This window comes from Tyto alba, unplaced genomic scaffold (assembly GCF_018691265.1).
Source record: "Tyto alba isolate M040663 unplaced genomic scaffold, T.alba_DEE_v4.0 Super-Scaffold_14, whole genome shotgun sequence".
NCBI classification, from domain to species: Eukaryota; Metazoa; Chordata; class Aves; order Strigiformes; family Tytonidae; genus Tyto; species Tyto alba.
The window spans coordinates 26324392-26348830 of record NW_024881276.1 but is presented as its reverse complement, the minus strand read 5'-3'; the positions used below and the strand labels follow the sequence as shown (position 1 = coordinate 26348830).

Genomic DNA, 24439 nt, shown 5'->3' with positions numbered 1-24439 from the left:
TACTTCATCCGATTTTGGCAGTCTGAGATGATCAGGTGGGCACCCTCCAACCAATGGACCTTTCCAAAAAGCAACGTATGCTGTTCTAAGGAAGGTGCCTTAGATCAGGGAGGTGAAACTACTCATTTCTATAGTTCATTGGAGAAAGGACACCAAGATGGCTAGTTTTGGTTAGATCTCAGGAGAAGATGGACTCTATCCACAACAGACAGTGTGCCACTTTCTGCTTTGAAACACTATCCTGGTATAGCAAGCACTTCTACCTCCCAATGTTTCCAAGTGAAGCAGAAAGTGATTATTTAGGGTGGAAAAACACACTGCACAAAGCATTAAAAGAACTTTATATGTTGTTTGGATGCAATAAAACTTCAGGAAATGACAGTAAGAACTCTCTAAGCTTGATTTAAACTGTGGAGAATACTATAAGACAATGAACTTCTAGGGACAGTCAGCCCTATCTGGCCATGTTTTAACAGCATCCTTAAAAAACATTGTGTTCTGAGTCAGAGCAACATAGTTTTATGGAATCTGAATTGACACATTACTTAGGAAACTGATTTAGTGGCATTCATAACTGCTCTAGGAAAGTAGTTTCTCTGCTGCAATAAACCAGCTTTATTGAGTAGTTGTCTAGTAATCAGTCTGCAGTATGATTATTATTATTTACTATCACCTGACTTCACTCTTCATTTAATAATGGTTGAGAGAAGAACAAAATTGCCAAAAGACTTTCATCTGTCTTTCACAGTGAAATTATTTTCTAAAATATTTTGAGAAGCATTGCATTTTCACGCACACACACATTTATTCATATACATATGCACACACACACACACATAGTTTCATATTTTACTTCAGAAGACATCACAGCAGAGTAAAGGCTTAGAGATGCTAAGATTGCTTTGGTTTAACTGTTCCAGTCAGCTCTTCTCTGTTAATTCTGATGCCTATAGTTGTTTGTTTCATAATTCATCACGTGTGTGCCCGCTGGAAGTGATTTTAATACCTGATTGCTCTTGGCTTCATGTAAAGGAACGTCCTTCATCAGGGACAACAAGATGGGGTTGGTTAGAATTTATGAGCCAATGGCAAGATGTGACTACTAGGTAGAAATCACTTTTATTATGTGCATAAAATGGTGTTTGGATTAAAGGACAACTACATTTCTCAAGATGACAACCAATCCAACACCTTAGATGAGAGAATAACGCCTGCAGTTTGGTGCTTGATTTTAGTGACTTTTATATAGATTTTCACTTTGACTTCCCTAAGAATGTAAGGGGCAACTGAAACCCAAGGGATATTTAGTTTTCATGTTTCATAAAAATACAAATTTGACAAAAATATTTTCTGTAAAATAAACGCTGAAACTTACTTAGATATTGAAGACTTTAAAATAACTCTAGAGAGACATGAGTCACAGAAGCTTTCTTGATGACTTTTCTTCAATCACATTTCTGAGAGTAATTAAGGTAGTCTCAAAGGTTTCATTGCAGGTTTTAAGAAAAACAGCTGATTATTTTCTACCATATGCATGCTTGTAGCAATTCATATACACCTTGCCATTGACTTAAAGGTATGGTTTGAGTCATCAGAACCTGATGGATCTATCCTAAAATAAATCTTTTAACTATTACGATTTTTTTACATGTTGCTATATGAACACCTTTAGTCACAGGGGTTTTCCTGTAATTATTTTACAATAACATTAGGAAAAATAGAGAGAAAAATAACAATGAAGACTCACCACAAAATAACTTTTGCAAAGAGAAGGAATTTGGGAATATTTTAAGGAAAAACATAAACTCACCCAGCAATAAGGGAGAAACAAGAGATGACCTGGAATCTTGAAATGTTGATACCACCTCCCTCCCACACATATCAAATGCCATTTTTACATTACAGTTCCTCTGTTGGTAGATCCAGTTTAGAAGATCTTCCCTATCACACAGTTTTACACTCTCCCTGCCGTGTCCATGACAGATCCTACTATCACATCCCAAAGTAAACTAATACCAAAACAAGCCTGTTTTATTATTGCTTAAAGAGGCATATTTCATATTCAGAGTCTTGTCATGTAAAGCTGATCACACAATCTAACCTGGAAGTACAGCTCTGGATATTTTAAGAAGTCATTTTACTTTTCAGATATTAGAAATCACACAGGAAAAACAGTTAAACTGGTGAGTAATCTGTAGAGGGGACAAGGAGCAAGTCACTTGGGGAGAGCAGGAAGAATGTTGAATGGGAAACTCCTCTGGCCAGATCTGCTGTTCGAGAATTAGTAATTATATGAACAAAAAAAAAGAGAATAAGGACTGTGATGAGCAGGGATTGCTTACTTTGGAAGGCAGGACCATTTCTTGCCCCAGTACCCCAACTCTTGGACAGTTAATCCCACTGCAGGCTGGTTCCACCATAGCCTGCTACAGGGCACAGCCTCATGCACTGAGCTAGACCAGCTGAGACAAGCCTGCAGTGGGGCAGGAAACTCAGAGACACAAGTAGACATCTAGAGCTAGAACTCCCTTGCTGGTCAACTAGACCCCTCATCTGCACTGACCTGAGTAAGTGAGCGCAGCTGCACTGCAAAATGAAACTCCAGTAACATGCAGTGATTTGTTTAGCAGGCATGATGACAGGATTAGCATTTGATGATCTGTGGTTATCTGGAGCTTCTCTGTTCACCACATAGCAAATAAACTTCTTTTCCTAAAGTACCCAGCTATTCAAAAGAAATTATTTGTGTCAGGTGGAATCTGACTCAGTGCAAACTTTAAGTGTAGCTTGAACCTAAATATTTATTGAGGGTAAGAACAATAAGTGGAGATGTATTCTGAGAAGATTAGATTTGCTGCAACTGTTTCATAGTCCTACCAGGGAGTGCTTTCCTTTCATGTATAGCTCTGTTTTTCACCCTTCTCTGAACAGTTGAAGGACAATATGAAAGGAAAATTTTTTTCAGAAGGAAAATCACTATTGTCTGCTCAAAGTGTCCTTTGAACATAGACTAACAGTCTATGCTTAGGAAACAACTGGGAACAGAGGGACACAGAACAAAGTGCCATATTTGTAGAGGTATTGAGATATCAAAGATACAGCTAAATAAGAAAGAGTTAAGTATTTCTGAAAATACCACTATGCTCAAGGAATCTACACACCCATGCAAATCTATCCTCCAGTCTCAGCAGAGCTAAGATTTCACTTGAGAATATTGTCTATATCAGAGTTGCACAATCCTCCTGCCACGAGGGTATATATTATGTGTTTTAGGGCAAACAGAAAGGTTGTGATATGACTAAGTGATATCTGATGGCATTTTAAAGTTTATGGACTTCCTTGACTTCTCATTGTACCCGTTTGCAAATAATTTCAAAGAAATAAAGTTAGTCCAGCATAAAAAGAAATGTGCCAGGGAGAACAAAATTATTCCAGCTGCTCTTTGCCTTATGTTCTTCTGCTGTTAGACCTGAAGTTTTTGAAACCAAAATTCATAACATAATTATTCATTTGTGGTCTTGGAACAGATTTTGTGCTGATTCTATTTAGACACAGTCAAGAAAACATTTTTGACTGCTTTTTTTCAGCTCTCATTAAAAAAGCCACCTCATAATTTATTTTCCTCAAATTGTTTGCAACAAATACATTTTAGCATATTCCTCATGATAGGTAATCAAGCATATTCTGCTCCAATAAGAGTTACTGTACTTTCTTCCCTTGCTATTGCTGTTCCCCTCCTAGACTTTACTTCCCATGAATTTAGATAACATTTAACTACTGGTCCCTTAACTCAGTGCTGCTATTTCTGTCTAATTAAATGAGACTGTAGTTGAACATTAATATTATTATACATTTCCCTCCTTCCTCCAGTCAGTAATCCCCCACAGGTTAAGTTCTTCAGACAGGAAAGTTGCCGTAGATTTCCAGGAAAACTTTTCTTGAAAGTTCCAAAGACGCCATTTGATATGATTTCTGGTTCTATGTAACTTTATTTTTCTTCCTTCAGTGGTTATTTTGCTTTGGGAACACAAAGAAGAGCATGGAAAGGTAAAATACAGTGAGGATATGTGTAACATTGGATTTACATTCCTTGCTGATTCTTGACAGGAAACACAAATAAAACTGATGAAGTCTGACCAGGAAGCTGACACTTTAAGAGAACTCATCAGAGGTGCAAAACTTCTGTTAAACCTCTAATGGATTTGCTAATCAAGATGGAAAATAACCCAGTCAGTAACTGTAAGGACCTATTGATTTAAAGATAGCATAAACTAGATTTCAGAGGGCATTTAAGTGCAAACTTTGTTTTCGCTTTTGCCTTGTGACAAAGATATAAAACTAAGTCAGTCAGAACAGAACTGTGTTAGACAAAAAGGCTAACATCACTTGAGTCCATTCATTTGATAGCAAAGGGTGGTGAACCTCTCTCTCTCTCATTACCAGGAAATTTGTTGCAACATACCTCAGTGTTTAAATTCATGCCATTTCAAAGACCTCTCAAAAAATTATATTAAAATTTATTTAATTAAGGTTGCACAACCTCCAAAAACCATACAGTCACTAATTCTATCACTCCTCACAAAATTTCCTACTTGTATGAAATAGCCTGTTATCTCTATATCTTTCCTGTTTATTGTTCACATTACTCATACCTCATACTAGGGCTCTGACTGCCTGGAACACTTATTTGAAAGTTCATTAACAAAAATCCAACTTAGATTTATACAGTATACATTCCCCTGATACATACATAGAACCACAAGCCTTAACAAGAATAATATCCTGCATTTATTCTTTAAGAATAGTAACTACATGCTGAAGTACCTGTCTGTTCCCCAGCAGTGAATTAAATTAAAAAAAAAAATGCATGAGTAACTAAACTAATTTACTTATTCTTTTACCAACCTCAAATCAAGCCAAACTGCATGCCATCAGTATTTTTGAAAATGAAACATCATAAAATTTCAAAAGAAAACACACCTTTTAAAAAGAAAGAATTCTAGGGATGCATATGTACATTGTTCCTATGAGAATATCAGCTGTTAAATTCTGATTTAAAACCCCTAAGATTATTTTGTTCAATAAGTGTATCAAAGGTATTAATAAAACAAGAGTTCTGTGAAGCAAACTTCTTTTAATTCTACTTTTACAGATCTATTCACTGCTAAGTAACTCTTCGTATTTCTACCATTTTATAAGCTATGCCCAATCTACCTCTCCTCAATTTGAGGAGTCTGAAATAACGGTGCATTTTTTAATTTAATTTATGATATTGAAGCTTTATTAAGTATATAACAGAAATAAAAACTATATATATCTTAAAGTTACAATGCACCCAGTAGTAATATTGCAGCAAAGATTACTGTCCCCTCTTTATTTGACCAGTGTGGCACAGTTTTAATTCTCTGGCTTTATAGTGTATTAGTAATGCTGTAGATTTTGTTAAAGCAATGAGGAACTTGGTAATGCATTCCTGCAAAGATACTGGATTATCTAACCTTATTTAGCAAGTGGAGAAGAGAATAGCCATGTGTCAGTACCACAAAACAGAGACATTGTCTTTTTCAGTTTTGCATAAACTTAGACCAAAACACTAGGTACACTTAATTCATTCTTGTATGTATACCATATTACTTCATATGAATATATCTCTTGAAGTGCTTAATTAGCTTAACCATCTAATACCATCAGTATTTTACCTCTCTCATTTATTAATTAAACTATTTTCAGTTTAGTCTTTATTTTTCCTCTGGCATGCTTGCTCACATAATGTGATTGATTTTTACTCTGTAGGTTATACTTCTGTATTTGTAGGTTTCTAGAATATGGTAATTTTTCTTTGATCTTATTTTTTTCCTTTTGATCTTTTTTCCCCACCAGTAAAGCTGTTCCTCTATACTCCATTTTTTTCCCACATAAGACCTTAAAACCATTCCTTCCTGTTTTGTTTCAACATTTTTTTTAACTTTTTGCCTGCTTTATCTTCTGATTTCACAACAGCTTTTCATAAAGTTACTTTATTGCTCACTGGTTTTTGAATTTTTCTTTTGTAATAACACCAATGACTAAACTGTAGAGTGCTCAGGTCCGCTGTCATGTTTACTTTCTTTCCTGTACATTACACATTCCTTATACTCATTCAATTCTGCCTATTCAAATTCTTGAGAGCTTATACCGTGCTGCTGTGGTACTGTAATCAGTCTTGCTTAGTGCACTACATTTAATAAACTTTGGGCTACTGTCATGAAAATTTTACATTTCTAACCAGATACTCTATTAATACTTTGCAGGTCCAAGATGGTTCCCACCTCTGCTTGAATTCTCTGTTGTTTGGTCATGATATAACCCCTCTCTAAGCCTAAAGCAAGGTCTGATTTCCCACATTTAAGTCATCCAACAAGTGGCCACGCACTGTAAATCCCATTTATAAAGTTCTTTATGGTTCCCACGTAACTGTTGGTAGCACTTGAAACTCTGCTTTAATTTTAAATCTGTAGAAATAATGAGTGTTTCCCCACATTTTGATTTATACCACTTTCCACATTTTTTTTCTTCTATCACTAGTTAGGCTTAAGGTGATTTTCAAAAGGTAGTTGAAGGAAGAAGATGGTAGGATCACAGGATACTTTAGGTAGAAAGGTACCTCAGGAAGTGCCTAGTCCAAGCTGATGCTCAAAGCAAGGTCAGCTCTGAGACAGGTTGCTCCAGTTAAGTCTTTAAAACCTCCAAGTATGGAGATGGCACAACCCCACCTCTCCGGGCAACCTGCTCCAGTGCCCAACTGTTTTCATGGGGAAAAAGCTTTTCCTCACACCTAGGCTGAAGCTGTAATTTCTTCTTGTTGCTTATCCTCCTGCAACGCACCTATGAGTGGTCTGCTGCAGGTCCCCCGTGCCGCCGGGATATGCTGTGTCCCTCCTGTCCAGATTGCTGCCCCAACCCCACGGCCTTTCCCACAGACATGCTCCCAGCCAGGCAGTCCCCAGCCTGCGCTCTGCCAGGGGCTTGGTCCATCCCAGGAGAGAGCCTGTCCATGCCAGGGAGAGGAAGGTGGGTCCATGTGGATGGAAATCAGGAAGCACAGCTCCTACTTGTCAGAGATAATAGTTACAGACGCTGTGCATCCAGATGAGGCAGTGAATCTGAAGTTTGCCTCCTCCACACACACTCACTCTCTTATTTATTATAGGTTTCAATAAAAATAATATTTAAAAATATAGAAACAAATAAGCAGTGTTTTGATTTCTGAGTTTGCAGCTTCCATTCTTAAAGAAAAAGATATGGACAGAAGAGATCCCTGAATGTGGCATCTTTAGGATTTGCCACTGAGCTTCAGTCCCATGCTGAGGCAGAATGAAGCTCACTAATCATGGTGTTTTCCAGCCAAGAATAGCACTGTTATCAGCCACATGCAGGCTTTGACCCCCAAAGGCTGCCTATTGTGCGGCAGGCCAGCAGCATCTTGGGCCGCCAGCAAGGACAATAGATTGACCTGTGCAGCTTTTGCAAATTGAAGCTGCCTGGAAAAAAAAAAAAAAAAAACCACAGGTTTAATACCACCAGCTAGCTGAGAAGAAAAAAACTGCAAAAACATCACGAATTTTCACCTGTCACTGACAGAAGCAGATACGTTCAATGAATCTGATCTAGAGAGTAAAGAACAGTGTTTTAAGACAACAACTGAATGTATTTAGCTAATTAGGTATGCTGCAGGTTTAGATCACATATTTTATTTTCAAATAAGTAGAAAGATGAAACAATAAACTACAGAAACATTGGAATGAAACAGAGGTACTGCAATTAATATGCAGCAAAATACAAAAATAAGAGAAAATCTAAATCACAATAGAAGAATTGGAAAAATAGTTCTATTTTTTAAGGCTACCAGTAAAAATAAGGAAAAAAAAGCCAAAAAGCATTAACCACAAGGAGATTCACTTTGCACAAGGACATTTTCCTTGCGGAGACAGTATGGCTTTCTGGAATGTTCTAATGCTAAATAGGTTAAAAGATTAGTGACACTAAGAAAACAAATTTTCAACAACCCTGGAGGTAAATGTTTTCTACTGGGCTATGAACTCCATCCATGTTGGATTTGCCATAAGGGGTCTGTTAATACTTTTCTAATACACACAGAAGAAAAAAAAAAAAATAATGGCTGTTATACAGATACAGAGAGCAGACTATACAAAAGCATAAGGTAAGAGCACTAATTTAATTTCTACCCAGCAAGAATTTCAAAGGCACATTTCCCTCCCATTTTTCATATTTAATGATACATTGCATTATGCTGACAAACTGGTATTTGAGCCTTAGTAAATTAATTAGTAAATACATCTTTTAAAATATCATTCCTGCATAGAGGTGAATTCATCCCTGAACAAGGAAAACTAGCACCAACTTCAGTGCTTACTTGTCCAGTGCCTCCCAAACGCAAATTTCTGTACTTTCTAGGCTTTGAAGATTGGAGACCTCAGCTGAAAGGTCTTAGCAGAAAAATACATATTTAGAGGACTAGTCCATGAGATGCAAAACTAGGGACATTAATCGTTAACAATGCCTAGTAAATGACAGCAAGTATCATTTGGCTTTAAATTATTCATCTCTATGTATTTAAAATGGCCTGACACAGAATTGCAGATGGAAAGGAACCTTTCTGGCCTGTGACACATATATCATTTCTTTACCATCTTCTCTTACACTAACCACAGGAATATATCTTGACTAATTAGAGCAAGATTTTCAAAACAAAGTAAATATTTATTTTCTCCAATTAAAACAGCACATCCCACAGACTTAAAGGTAATAGAAATAAATATGTCCAATAGAGCAGCCTAGAACACTTTTTCAGGTAAAAATTAGTGCCGGTCAAAATTCACAATCATTTTCAGTCTCCTTTGTGTCATAGTTATTGATTTTGGAAAAATGGCAAGTCATGTCATGCCTAAAATGCAGACAGGCCTGTGACTTTGCATTCAAATCATCTTTTCTAAACCTAATGTGAAGCATTTGTAGTTAACAGAAAAAAAATGCCTATATAATAACTATATTCCTGATATAGCAAAATCAACTTTCAAAAGGCTTAATGCTTTTATTTAAGCAACATTACACATTGCAGATTTCAAAGTTATACAGCATGTTATTGTTCATTCAAACAGAAAGATCTTTGCTGTAGAACTTAAAATCTAGTTCACTACTCTATCGTAAACATATGCAAAAAAAAAGATTAAAAAAAAAAAGCACAGTTCAGGTTTTTATGTTTTGTACTGGTAATTACTTGATTCTGTATGCTAGAATTTATTATTATGCATTTATCTTCCTTTCTGGGACTCACCTGGGCAATTACATTCAAAAGTAATCACTGTGGTTTCAGAATAAGATGAGGATCAATTTTTGACAGGTCACCATTGGAGACAATTAAAAGCAGCTGCTTCTAGCATTTGGGGTTACACCAGTATGCTAGTTTAATGTGAGCTATACAATCAATCCATAATGTAAATATCTTTTGAGGACTGAGTTAATGCTTGATGAATGAACACAGGCATTTTACAAGTCAGAGTAAGCAAAGTACTTAGAGATATCAGACAAACAATAATTTAAATAACAGCAAGGATGCGAGAACAAAAGCTGAAATAAGGTGGGTAGTTGGAAGCGAAGGGTGGCACGATTCATCTCACAACAAATTTCCCTTTTTAAAGGAAAAGCCACACACTGTAGATGGTAGCAGAGTGAAGAAGTAGCGGTGCGTCGCTGCTCAGAGCGCGGGCCTGGCGGGGAGGTGAAGGCTGGCCACCCCCCGAGCCACCCTCCGTGCCAGGCCGACTGCAGCCCTCCCCGCTGGGCTGCCGGGACCCTGCGCCCCAGCTGCCCTACCTGGGAATGGCCGAAAGGCTGAAGCAAAGCTGGCTTCACAGACCCACCTTCCAGGCCAGAGGGAAAAGGGGTTTCCTCCCCACCTCCCAGCAGAGCGCTCCGGCCTCCCTGTGCTCCCTCTGACCTGTGCACCAGAAGCAGGGAATGAGAGGGAAAAGACAGCTCAGGGCACTGGTGGCACCCACCGCCGTGGGTGGGCTGCTGGGCACAGACTTATATTTAAAGCAGTGTATAGCATAATCTGGGATATTGGTATATAAGGTTTTGGCTTATATTTCACAAATATGATGCTTCCAGTGTAAAATTTGTCAGGCTGACTACAATTTTGAAAAGGGACCTTGGTGCTAGGATTTGAGTCATGGCACCTTTGAGAACTGAAATAATTTAATTATAAAAATAGGAAAGAAGATGTTAGAAAATTGAACTTAAAAATAAGAGCTGACATTTTAGTTTCATGACTGAGGCATAAAAAGCGTGTGCTCCCCAAAGACAGGCTTGCAGAAGTAATTTTTGAATGCAGACAGATGTGCAAGAGTTAAACATCACACACTTGTAGCTGTGATGGCAGAGGCCTACTCTGAATCGATCTATCTCAAGAAAACCCTATTTTCCAGAGAGGTTTTTTGAGGGGCTAGTTAAAATAGCAAAAGAGCTTTATTCTGGCTGGACCTGCATCTCTTTGGTAGGAAGTACGTGATGGAGTCACTAGATCCACACACAGACTTTACCTGGTCCCTGAAATTCCACTGGCTCAAACCACAAATAAAGACAAGTATACCCTTGTATGGCTGATATGATCAAAAGGGCCTTTTGGGAAAGCACACGTGAGTAGGATATGTTTCACTGTGGTGAGAGTAAGAAATTGGACCATGTGCCCTGTGAGCTGTGTTCCCCCCACTGAAGCCACTTCTTCATGAGACTTGGAGCGAGAATTGCTGGGCACCTGCAGACCTTGGACTTGATCAGAGACTGGCTCAGCTAGGAAAGACCTATTCTAGAGAGAAACATTCAATTGCACAAGGGCAAAAGTTTGTCTAAAACCCTCATATGTCAGAAAATTCCTTAGATAAAGGCAAGCCTTCAGTCTGCTTCCCCAGTCTCCATCACCTGGGCTGGTACCACTGACTGATCTTCCAGAGGATGGAAGGAGTAAGGTTACAACTGGAAAACAATACACAGTCACCTGCACTAATGTTTCACCACTTTCCTAAGGCAGCTGAAATTTACTAAATAATCAGATTTGGTCTAGATCTCTCAAGTTTGTTGGAATCAGATTTGGTCTAGATCTCTCAAGTAGTGTTGGAATGCACTTATTTTTAATCCAAGATAAATCACCTAACCTTAATATAGGATTTATGTTTTCAGAAAGGAGACTGTGAAATAATTTAGGCAGATAGGCAGAGCTGGACATAGACTAATGCATGAACGTGTTGTCTGTATGAGGTACATCTGAATTTACCTGTAATCTTTGCCCTTTCTCCTCTAGTAGGGAAAGATACAAGAGAGGAAGCCATTCAGATTCAAACTCTCTTGTATAGTTCTCCAAACAAAATTAAGTGGCTCTGGCATTTTATGCAAGGGAAACCATTCTATTTGCCCAAAATGGTGCAGACAAACTCGGGAATACATTTTCATGATAGCACTGAGCACCAGATGCCAGAAGTATCCAGCAAGAGGCATAAGATATCCTGTAAATAATGTCAGTGCCACAAATGCCTCTTCTTATAGCTCTTGCTTATCAAAGCTTCAGTCCTCATATTCCTGAAGGAAACAAGTATGGGTAAGACAGATGGAAAAAAAGTCTTATTTGGAGAATAAAATGTCATCTTTACATGTAATATCTGAAAAATTATTTCTACCAGGTCCCACAGCAAATTTGAGATGAGCATGGGGTAGAAGTGACATATTATTAGAAACACATTTGCATCACAAAGTGGTATTGCACATACAGTTTGCATAAAATGCAAGTACGTTAGAGTTACAGCAAGTGCAGTTTAGACATACTGATATTTCTACATCAGTAATTCACCAACAATCAACATTACTGACAGTCCTGGAAGATGAACTTCTCTGAATGTAGACATGGAGGTAGAAAGTCATCTTTCTGTCTTATACCTACAGGTGTTTGCTTATACTTAGGGTTGATTCCATGAGACATACAGAGAGATTCCACTGAATCATGCATCATCCTTGGCCTGAGACTAACAGCAAATGTTTGCAGTCAGTGTTCCAGCAACTCATCGAGAAATGAATATAATCAGAAAATGTGGGGGAGGGAGGAGAGAAACAAAAAAATCCAGCCTCAGTAATATGAAAAGCATGTACAGATATACAAGGTGCATTATTCACTTGTTATAAACTTTTTAAACTTAAGTAAGGTGTTGATGAGCACAATCTGAATGGAAAAGCAAAATAAGATTTTTTCCTACTGTGGCTCCAAAGGATTTGTCAATAGAAAAGGTGTTAAAAGTTCACTACCACTAAAATAAAAATTCCTTCAGAATTTCAGGTATTCATGCTTATATATTTATGATAAAAAGAAAGAAATAACAGTAAAAAAAAAAAAAAAAGATTATTTAATGGCCTGTGTTGCAGAGGGAAACAATTAAAATCGTGTGTGTTTTACTATGTTAAAATGCTCCTACATCATACAGAATTAATGGCAATAGCCCTCACAGAAAAAAGCAAGACTTTCATCCGATAAGCCCTTTTTGCACAGTTTTTGTGGGGGTTTCATTGTTTTTTTATATGCAGTATATGACCACCTGCTCTGAGCACTAGCAATATTTCAGAGATGTATTTATTTTTAGGCTGTTTGCAAAGCTGTCTGTCCAACCCCGAAAACATCACTTTAGTCATATTCCCTTCTATGGATACGTTATAGAAGTCTTCAAGTCACAGCATATTTTAAAATCTTCCATTCATTCCCCTGATTCAGTGCTTAAGGGGTCTCTCACACTGAGTCTACTGTATGTTTCGTTTAAATTCTAGTGCCGTCATCTAGGCCAAGAATCTCAGCTTTGGGATTCTTTGCCCGTCACCTTCAATATGCGTTACTATGGGTACTGGAAAGCCTATTACTGTACACAGAGAAGAGCCACAAGAAAGAAAAGGCACATAGATTTGTAGCAATAACAACAACAACAAAGGCAAAGGGGAAGAAAATTCATGGCCACTAGTAGGATATAATTTTGTACAATATCTTTCTCTTAGAAAAGCTGAAAATCTTAATGTAGTTAAAACCAAATAAAAACTGAAGGAACGATGAGTGTTTCCTACCCCACAGTGTCACATAGAACACATATTGCACACTGTATCTTTCCTAATTTCTCACTTCTGTTGGAATACTATGGGAAGTAAATATCATTCACATAAGAACAGCACTCTGTCAACAAGTCTTTCTTACCACTGAAATAATCAATGAAGAAACAGCACTCTGCCCTGCAGCCTTCTGTACTCTCTAACGTCTACAATAAGATTTCTACATGTTGGCAGTCAATACAGTTCAATTAATGTTTAATTCATGTTTTCTTCCTGAAGCAAGATGAAAAGACAGAACATTTATCAGTAGCAGAGCTACAGCAAAAACAAACACTTTTTGTTCCAATATTACCATCTTTTTGAGATGCAAGGCACTATATCCAAGAAAAGCCAAAATGTCATCTGACGTTTATTTTCCAGAGCTGGATTAAGTTCTGCAGATTATTAAATAAAATATTAGTGTAAAAATATATGGTGAAGGGAATTCTTCAGTGAATGCAGCAGCCAAACTGAAGCAGAACATAGCCATTTTTGTTATTTTCAGTGAAGATATTCTGGAAACTATACACAATTCCACCACATTTAAGTGCATGTCAACTAAAAACTCAGTCTCACTAAAAATCTTTTATTTTCTGTCCTGCTTATTTCTGGTTATCAGTTAGATTGCTGGTCATTGAAATGAATGCTGACTGCTCCTAAGAGGCTGGCAAAGCACTCCATGCTGAACTGCCATGATCCCTCTCTCGACAGCATGCATCTGTCTTGCTGAAGATACAGAGTTTTTATCTCCTTGGCAGGCTTGACTCAAACATCCAAGGCTCTAAAAATAAGAGTTTAAAATCTAATTCATGTCTACAGCCCACCTAATCACCCAGCAGGCTTCAGTAAATGCTTTTTCATTGTTTCCTTTTCAGCTTCCTCTGCTTAACCGGCAGATACAGTTATTCACAGTGCAGTTACACATTAACCTCTTAGACCCCAACATGAATCCAAGTCATTCACTAGGAAGGATTGGTGAAGAGAGAGCGCAAGCCAACCAGGGGTATCGTATATAATGAACATCTTCAATATTTTTATCAGCTGTGATAGTTTAGTACAAAATATGTTCTGCCAATTATTTTGAAACTTCTCATATAAAAATGTTGGAGATTTCAAAGAAACAGACTGAAAAACGCTTTGTGTTATGTGCTGGACCAATGGAAATGACAGAAGAAAGGCAGACGACATTTTTACATACTTCTCAGAGCACCAGACAAAGCATTTTACACAAAGGTCATCATTCTGTACTGAAGACATAGCAAACAGCACATGCCAAGAGAGCAAAATGCCACTGATCAAAGGTTGATTAGAGCAGGAGGTACCACGCGAAGTTTTGCTTGCTTACCACCACCCTGGAAAGAAAATGGTTTTATAACAGCATAGCAGCAGCAGTTCTGTGCTGATGTACACAAAAAGCACAAACAACAGCATTCAGAAATTTTCATGCCAGGGTTTGGAAACCCCACCAGAGACAACTGCAGACATCAGTAAACACATTGGTTTTTTTCATCTCTTCCTGAAGACATATCTAAATCTGGGCATGTATTGTAAAAATTTATTAGCCAAATGCTAAGAGTACTGACCTGGGTCAACAAGTAACTAATATATCAAGCAGGACATGATACTCTGTATGAGAATAATGAAAACACTGGAAGGTCTAGAAAACAGATCACATGAAGAAGGGCTGAAGATGTGCATGTTGTTTAATTTAAATAAGAAAATACTTTCAAAGACAAAACAACAGTCTTCAAACACATTAAATGTGTAAAAGGCTGGTAGAAAGAAGAAGAGAAAGTTTTGCTTCATCCAGAGTAAGCACGTTGTTTAATTTAAATAACAAAACACTTTCAAAGACAAAACAACAGTCTTCAAACACATTAAATGTGTAAAAGGCTGGTAGAAAGAAGAAGAGAAGTTTTTCTTCATCCAGAGTAGGATTGACAAAATAGATTTAAGTTCAGTTCAGGAGAATAGTTCAACTGGGAGCAAGATGCATGGGGAAGAAACAGGTAACCTGAAGGTCTCTCCCTTTAACAAGTTGGCCCAGCTTCTCTCAGAAATGCCGTAGATGGCAGGTAATCCTACTCTCAGGCAGGAGGATGGGCCAGGTGATCTGTCAAGATCCTTTCCAGATTACTCTGACTGTAAGATTGCACAGACCATTAACAAGAATGGATGACATCCAGTGTAGACATCCATAGTTTACATCCCACCCAGCGGAGGCCCCTGGATAATGAAGCAATTGGTGTAGGCTGAAGAGCATGGGATTCATTATGTTGTTTGGATAATTAGAACAAACCTACCAATAGAAGGGAAAACACTGGGGGAAGTAGCTGCATGTATAAGGAGCATGATCATATACGAATGATTTACCAGGGGCCAGTCACATGCCTAACAAACTTGTTCCCAGTGGAATAGGGTGGATGACCACGCATCAACCTTTCACATGCAAAAGGATGAAGCTGGCATGCCAGGCCACACATTAAGGTACACAGCCATAATACTTGCCAGGTCCTCATAGTCCATAGCCCCCCAGATAGTTTGGGAGGCAGGATGAATAGACTCACAACCAAATGCAACTTTAAAATGTCTCTTTAAAAAAAGAATCCCATTCCAAGGAAAATACTTGAAAGGAAATATATTTAAAAAAAGAAAAAACACAAACAACCCTTCTGTGTAAGGGTAGCAATGCCTAGAAGACCACTATTTCCACACCAAACAGTATCGGACATCTCTCATCTGGAGCAAAAGATCAGCCAGACTCAAGTGAAAATATCCTAAGGAAAAGACTGCATAGACAACTGCAAAACTGAGAGCTCAATAAAGCAGTAAATGATACTTCTCCACATCAGGTGATGGATTTTGATTCTTTCACTTTTATCAGATTATGCTGAGTACATGAGAAAATAAAAGCAGAAAGGATGTTTCTTGTCTCATAAGTGCGGTTCAGATAAGGATAAGAAGGAAAGTTGTGCTTCCCTTTCAAAAGGCAATGGACTGAGGAGGTATTGTTATTCAGCTGCCAAGAGCTCTCTCCCTTATGTATAGACATCAGTGTTTTCTCTGAAATATTGTCTGATATCTTAATTGGAGGCTACTTTTCACATATGCCCATAGAGAAATGAGGCACTGATTCACTTTCTTGCAGGTAGAAAGACTGCCATGGGCCCTAGCAGAGCTGATATTGTCTGGAAGGGGGTGCCACAACGTTAATACGCAGAGCTTCATATACTGATGGGCTGTACTTCAAAGAGTTCCCTTTATACTGTCCTGGATTGTTACAGCATGAAAATTAGCCTCTGTTCCAAGGGAAGCCCGGTACAGCTTCCATCTCTTGGGATTTCCTAGATCAGAAGGGCTTGCAAAAGCTGGGAGTCAAACCTGCCAAAGTGATGAGAGAATAAAACAAACCAAAAAAAAACCCACTGAATTGTAAGCAGGCAAGTACATCTAGTAAGTCCCTAGTAAAGCATTGCACAGAAAAAAAAAAAAAAAAGAATCCTGTACTCACCTACTGTGAAAGTGGTTACTGCTGTTATTTTTTTATATATATTATATCTACAATCTTAAAATTAGCCAGATCTACTTATGGCAAAATTAAAGGATTTTGTATTAACTGGCAACTTGTTATCTTCAACTTACTCTCTAACTCCATCATTTCAATTTTGCCTTTCTGTACACTTTTCTGTAAAGACACATATAATAAAAAAAAAAAAAAATAATAGCAGAATTTTTACAGCACTAACATCCCATCTGTACAGGAAACTCTCAATGAAAATCAATTGGGTTTGAGGGAGAAAAAAGCCACGTATGTTTTAGAATGTTTCATCTACCTCTGTCCGTGTCTATACTTATCTAACTTGAGAAGAGGGCACCTTATGTCAATCAGCTGAAATTACTCAAACATTTGGCTTATAGAAGCACTGTGAAATCCTACTCAACAGGAAATCCCCTGTCATAAATGTCACTTCCACCCTGGTAGGCAGTTGTACAAGCAAGCGTGCATTTAAACCAATAGTGTTAGCATGTGATTCACCCGACAAAATAAAAGTCCAATAAATATTCAAGAGGTTCATCAATAGTTGTGTAGTAGTAGTTAGGTAAGCTACCAGTATCCAACATTTTGCCGTATCACTTCTCTTTAAATCGATTAATTACTAAGTTTAGAGTAGTTATTTTGTGTCTCTGACTGTCTGCTTTTTTCCCCTGAAGGGTGTAAAATGACATTTGTAATTGCTGCAGATGGAGAATGAGATTTTTATAAGGGAAAAAAAATGCTATAGAAAAGATGATCAAGGAAAAAAATTGCTGTTTTTTTTTTCATTTTTAATAAAACAAAATAATCCTATTTACCTTCCATCTTGACCAACCAAATGGCTGTTAAACACTTGCTAGGTGAAATGCTCTTTCCCTTCATAAGGAAAAGATTTCAACATTTAGTTCACCAATTCAGCTAATGTTTATTTCATTTCCTTGTCTGCTAGCTAGATTAAAAGAAAGAATTTACATCAACAGGAAGGAGGCAGCAAAAATCCAGCTTTGCACTTCAATCCTAATTTACAAGAGTACCAACTTACAATTTTTAGATAAAGATGTCTTAGGAGGGAGGCCACAGTTGAGATTGCAAAGCATAAAGAAACTATTGGGACACAGACATCACTGATGATAAATCCTTTAGGCAAAGTCAAATTTATGATCTAGTTAAAATGGAATATCCTGGCATCTAATGTCATCATAGCACTAATGGGATATATCTGTTGCAACAAACTGCCATCTCTCATAAAATACATTATTTTCTTTATTTCTTGTTTCTCAGCTTGCCTCTAGTTTTATGCTAGTCAGAGAGCACTATCCAAGTGTACAGCAGGTGAGGTTTTTTTCCCCAGGTGCTTTGCAGCGTTTGTGCGTTCACTACTACTGTAAAATGGCACCAGTATTAAGGAACAGAAAACATAGTACTGACAAAAAATGCAGACTTACATGTTGTGCAAAGGCCTAAAGAGAACGGGGAAGTGTGGAGGAAAACACCTTTTATTTTTCAGACATTTGTATTTCTTTTTGAGCCTTGAGAAAAGCAGTGATTAATCATAGCCAGGTGTCATGGAACAATACACATAGTGTGATGCGTATGTGAAAGATAGACATTATCAGTGGAATCACAAATCCCACCTTTCCTAATTGGAGATCTCCTTCGACCAAAAATGGAGGGCATACTGAACACACTCATTTTAAGACCCATGACTTCTATCGTAATAATTCAGAGTTCTGACAGCACTATGAGAAGCTGAGAGTCCCCAGATTCTGGTTTATTCCTCATATGTCTACCCTTTCCCAAAATACATTGATTTTTATAGGAATGACAAGCTGGTTCAATTCATCTCTATATGAAGCAATCTTTCATATCCGTACATGAATACTAGAAGATATTTTGAGCACACCAGAAAGGGTAACAAATGCAAACTGCTGTAGGCTCGCATATCTGGCAGGATGACATCTAGAAAACTGTAGAACGGCTGCAATTTCCACAATATAATGACACTGCATTAGATAATACACTACCTGATGGAAACTGCTAAAAAACATATATAGGAAGTGTAAGAAGAGAGAGAGAGGAAGAAACCAAATGTGTGCAGGAATAAATACAACTACTGACCTTCTGTTTGTTTTCCTCTATTCCCCCACCCCAGCTGCTTTGACTTTAGTGTAATGTAGTCTTTGTTGATATTGCAGCATGAAAATGAAAGGGGGGGAGGGAATTAACCCTAAGACGAAAGAGAAACCTTTGCAGATTTCATTTATTCCTAGTTCTTCAAACTAATCTATTTGCAAGTCAATCTTATCGTAAATGAGATAGGCTCCTTATTGCAATCTTCCAGGAGAAAGAAAAAAACCCTAAATCAGCTCACACCGAAACAGTATCTATAGCCAGAGGAATTCAAATACAGAGTTTTTTCTCTCTGCATCCCCCACAACACGGTTACTGGTTGCAGCCTGTGCACCATTCATTTCCAAAAGAACTCTTGAATTCAACTAAACACTAAACATTTGAGCATGCAAGAAAAAAGGAACCTGTGCATCCATCTAGGTTTCACCCCTAAAAGAAGTATGGAAGGCAAATAAAGGAGTTGTCTTTAGTCTCTTGACTATGCATCTCTTCCTACACCTCTAATGCTTCCCAAAAATTAAGCATAAGCTCAAAAATATTGTACATTCTGACCCCATGCTTGCAAAATTTGCTGCTGAACCTTTCCCCTACAGCAGTACTGCCTTATAAACCTAAAGCGTCATTATTTAATTATTTTCTAGCCTGTGAACACAGCCTTAAAAATAAAACATGAATATAAACTCAGGCAGTGTCATTTCTGAGACTACATCAGAATTTAGAAATAAGGCCACAATACTGTAGATAAGACAAAAAAATAATAATGAAATTGTAAAGTCCATATGCTAACATGAATCTCAGTCCTTGTCCTCTCAGCTTTATATTGCATTAATATGGATAGCCAGATGACTATTTATTCACTTCACCTCACCTTCACTGAGGTGCTAAATCTAAACAGCAAAGATGATAGTGAAATGTGAGTTTTGCTAGAGTATCACTGATAAACTGTTTTCACAAAAGCATGGGTAACATGCTTATTCAGGTCTTCTCTGTTATCGAAAGCCCTGACTTCCTTATCTCCAGATTTCTCTCATAATTTTATAGGAGTCAGCTATGCATTCTCAACAGACAAAAATCATTAGAGTGTTGAGACTTGAAATTATGAAATCATAATACCGAGACTGGAACTGAACACACAGGGTACCTCACAGGACTGCAGGCAAGATGTTGATGCTTACTTTCCTATACAACTCCCCTCCACCCTCCATTTTCTTTAAGGTAAAATAAACTGCTGGCAAAATTCCACAGCTGAAAAACACACAATACAGACATTTTTATGCAGGTCTTAGGTCCAGCTCACTGTGTGCCAGAGAAACTGCTTTCTCTCCTTCCCTGTCAGGATGCAACAGCATTAAAAACAATGGCTAATAGGGTTGATATTCCACTGCCATCCAAGCAGGTCTTAATTGCAGCAAGGGCAGTTTCTGCCAGCTTTTCAAAACTAGGGTCTCTTTTGCCAACTTCATTACGCTTATTTTTACAGTGCATCATTCCCCTGTTTACCATCAGCTCCTCCTGTAATTAAATGCCCACCCGAATATTGGCTCATCAAAATACATTAAAGGTATCCATACACTGAACCTCATGGTATTGCCAATTGTTCTGAAAAGTTATAAACATCAGGTGTTTATGATCACCCAAAGGGGCTTTTCTGTTGGGTTTAATTTTAGCTCTTTCTTCTCATTCGGGAGGGGCTGATCAAGATTTTTTTAAAATGTATTAATAAATAAACTTGAGGAGGAAAGGATGAGCATCCAGCTGATTTACTAGTTCCTACTGATGCTGTGAAATAGTAGTAAACTGGGTAACATTTTCAGTCTAAGCTCAGGTTTTTTCTTGTATTTTCTAAGTACCAATCTCGTGCCAATTTGAATGATAGTTCTTTTTGTCTCTTTTTCCCTCCAATCTAATACCTGTCACAACCATCACACAACCAAGAGCCTTTTCATAGGCTTTAGTTAACCCACTGATCCATGGAAAAGCAGAACTGGAGCCTGCAGAAGTGTTTGGTTACTGAAACCAGTATTTGCTTATAGCTTCCCTATAAAAATCTAGGTTTGTGTATATTTTGAATCCTTTACTCACTTTACCTTTTGATGAAGAAAGCAGTGAAGTACAAGCTCAGCTGACGGAGTGGGTTAACAACATCTAAATTTTAAGTGTTGAGTGATAAAATATCCTTGGAGATTTGAGAGGGTGGGAGGGAGGACTCAAAAGCATATCGAATTAAACATCTTCGAGTCCTCAGGGGCAGAGTCAGAGGGGGAAGGGAAAAGCTGTCATCTCATTTCTCTAGTCTGTACTGCCTGCAGATGCAGGTTAGGAATCAAGCCTCCTGAGAAGAACAGGGATCCATTTTTTGAAATGCTCTTTCCCCATATTCATCTCCTTTCTCTTAGTGCTTTTCATCAATATTTCTTCCATTTTTATAATAAGACTAATGTTTTGTGGGTTTTTTTTATTTTATTTGAATGAAGTCCTCCAAAATATTCATTCAAATGCTTCACAAAACCCCCCTGAATAACAGGTTTAATTAAGGAAATCTCTTTTTATCCCTCTTTTTTTCAAATAAACCATTACATTCCACCAATAAGTAATGAAAATTAAATTTTAAAAATAAAAGCAATGAAGCCATCAGAATCTATCAATAATTAATCATGGAATTAAATTGATCAGCTAAGGGTAGCATACATGACAGCACAGGTATCCCAAACTGGTGATTTGTCACATACTCTGATACCTTCCTTCATGTGTTGGAAGGTCTGAAGGTTGAAACATATGGGTTCTGCTTCTAATTATGGGTCTGCAGGAAAGCTACAGGCTATAGATTGTCTGATTGTTAATTAAGTGGCAAAATGCAATTTCTGCTTCTTCCCACATTTGTACTGAATGACCTTCCTTTTTCCTCCCTCTTTGAAAAATAAAATTAGTTCCCCTGGCAGGTGACATTGTTCACCACCTCTAGGTTCTGCCCATCAACTTGATATAGTGTTTTCTGCTACAGTATGACCACCATCCATAACTTTCAGTCAAGAAATAATGACATAACTGATTTTTTTTTTTAAGACACAGAATACAATAAAGTTTTCAGATTTTGTCAGTTAGTTGCTGTAAGTTGCATAACTATCTGCATCAACACCAGTAACACACCCTGCTAAGCCACAATGTCCCTGTATGTAACCCTTGCTAGGGGTGTGCAAAGTGCACCACTACAGCTCTCTTCTAGTCCCCGAGTACCCGACGGGCTTACAGCTAACACATGGGGCATGAAGGTATTTCTACAGAGCCCGGTTTTGTGGAGAGAAGCATTAAGTACAACTGTGAAAAAGAAAAAGGCAGATGAAATTAACATCCGTTAATGGCTGCTGTGTCACACAGTGTTCGACAAGCCTTCGGCAGCTTGCCATGTTCCTCTGGCTTAACACGGCACCGGTGCGCACACCCACCGTGCTCGCTGCAGCCTGGAGACTGCAGCTCAGTCACGTTGGGAGCCATGGCTGTGGGAGCGGTGGTGAGCAAAAGAGACAGACAGAGGGGAGGGCAAGAGCTGAAGGAGTTTCAGGTGGTCCTCAGAGGGAAGCCTCAGAGGTTGGATTTCTGATTTTTTCAATTGTGATTTTGGACCAGCGCCGGGCAATGAGTCAGTGTTTGTCACTAACAGGGTTCTGCAATGGGGAAATCTACAGTGGTGTGACAGCCTGTCACCACCAGCAAAGTAAGATGGCACTGCAGAGTTAAGACAGGGAGACTGTAAACACAGAAAAAAAAACAACCAACCAACCAACCAAACAAACAAAAAAACCCCCAAAAAACAGAAATAAAGAGACTAAGTGATAAACAACAAAACATACAGGACCCCATGCACAAAAATAGCATTTCTGCACATGGAATTGGCTTTGTTTTTTTTGTTTTCAAAGTTTACAACCCTATATTCTAGTAAAGCAGCTTTAAATTGTTCTCAGACACCCAAAAACCTAAATATAACCACACACACTGCCCAATGGCACAATGAACTCAGTCCTGCGTATACCAACACTCAGATTTACAAAGAAATTTGCGTAGCCACATAAACAGCATGGGACATCCTACATGCCAGCTTTCTCCTGCCCAGGGATAGAGAGTCTCCTGCATAGAGAGCGACACCCTTGCAGTGTGCCTGTAGCCCATCCGGAAAGGGTACAGGTACAGTTTGGCTCACAGCACATGGGAGAAGGGCACACTTGGCTGGCTGCTAGCTGATCTGGCCAAAGTGTGAACAAGTAGATAAAACCAGCCCTAAAGCAGAAAGCCCCAGAAGAAAGCTGGCTCTCTCCTCTTGATAAGTAAACTGGTACAGTTATGGATGAGAGAAGGTCAGTGGGGCATGACCTTGTCATAAGGGCATTACTGCAGGAGGAAAATGATGAAGCAGACTTTGGTAAGAGGTGGAAACTGTTACCTGTCCTGACAACCTGGATTTTCTTTGCCACTTACTCTGATGAGCTGGGCATCCCTGTTGTACATTGTACATCACAGACAGAATGTGACAATAACCACATCATGTGCTGCCAATACTCAGTAGTGATCCCAGCTCAGAGAACAGGCTGCATGTGTGATCTTCTTCCTTAGGTAGCGTGGGCCTTCAGAGCCTTCCTCAGGTCTCCCAGAAGCACAGTGAAAATCACATGTTCACATGCTATTTGTAATAGTTCATGTTCTTGGCAGGATGTCACCATTTCATTATTGGCTTGCTTATTGCACAGAACTAGACAAATGTAAAAAATGGTGGAACATGGCAAATACTGAAAAGACAACTGTCTGATATTTCAAACATTTTTTTTCTAGCACTATGTGTCTATTTAAGGGTTCAAAGATGAGTAAAAAGCCTCTACTTAATGAGTAAATCAGGATGCATTTGGCCCTAACAAAAAAAAAAAAAAAAGACAATTTGAATACTTAGTACGTGTGGTCTCCATTTTCTACTGATTGCTCTGCAACTAAATGCATACAGATGCAGTATCTCTTCTCTCATTCTCTCCCTTCTTTCCCCAAACTCAGCTTTTAACCCAGTAACATTTTTTCTTCTTAGTTTGACCATCTCCATAGCTGGATCCTTCTTCATTTTGGACACACCCAAGTTCTAGGGATGTCCAGAAAAAAAGTAGCAAATTAAGTCATCCAAAGCCTTGATAATAGTTAGCATTCATTTACAGCATGAAAAGAGCAAAACACCTTCCTGGTGCTTGCCAATTATGCAATATTTCAGCCAAATGTATTCAATCATGACAGAATGAAAATTCCAAAGTGTGCATTATGTTCATTTCTAAACCCTCTTAACTTAATTAACTCTCAGTTAAATGTGCACTGATCTTAGACCTAAAGCATGTTTGATGAGGTATTTTTCATTAGGTAAAAGAAAGAATTTGAAATGTGTAAAGCACTTGTAACAACAGAGAAGACTCCCTTCCTAAAATTGTATACAATGCACACCAAATTCATGGTCAGTGAAGGTTTATATTCTATTTGTACTTTGTTATGTTCTTGTCAGTTTTACCTGGATCATGAAATATCATTCAAGCAATACTATCCACCAAACATGGATGATAATATTTATGAAAAATGATT

At 38.1% G+C, this 24439-nt stretch overlaps 1 protein-coding gene across 3 annotated transcripts in view; it reads right to left on the bottom strand.

The window, feature by feature from the left end:
• DSCAM (DS cell adhesion molecule) overlaps positions 1–24439 on the bottom strand; it is a 469478-nt gene that overhangs the window by 292593 nt on the left and 152446 nt on the right. The gene's annotated exons all lie outside the window — the stretch shown is intronic.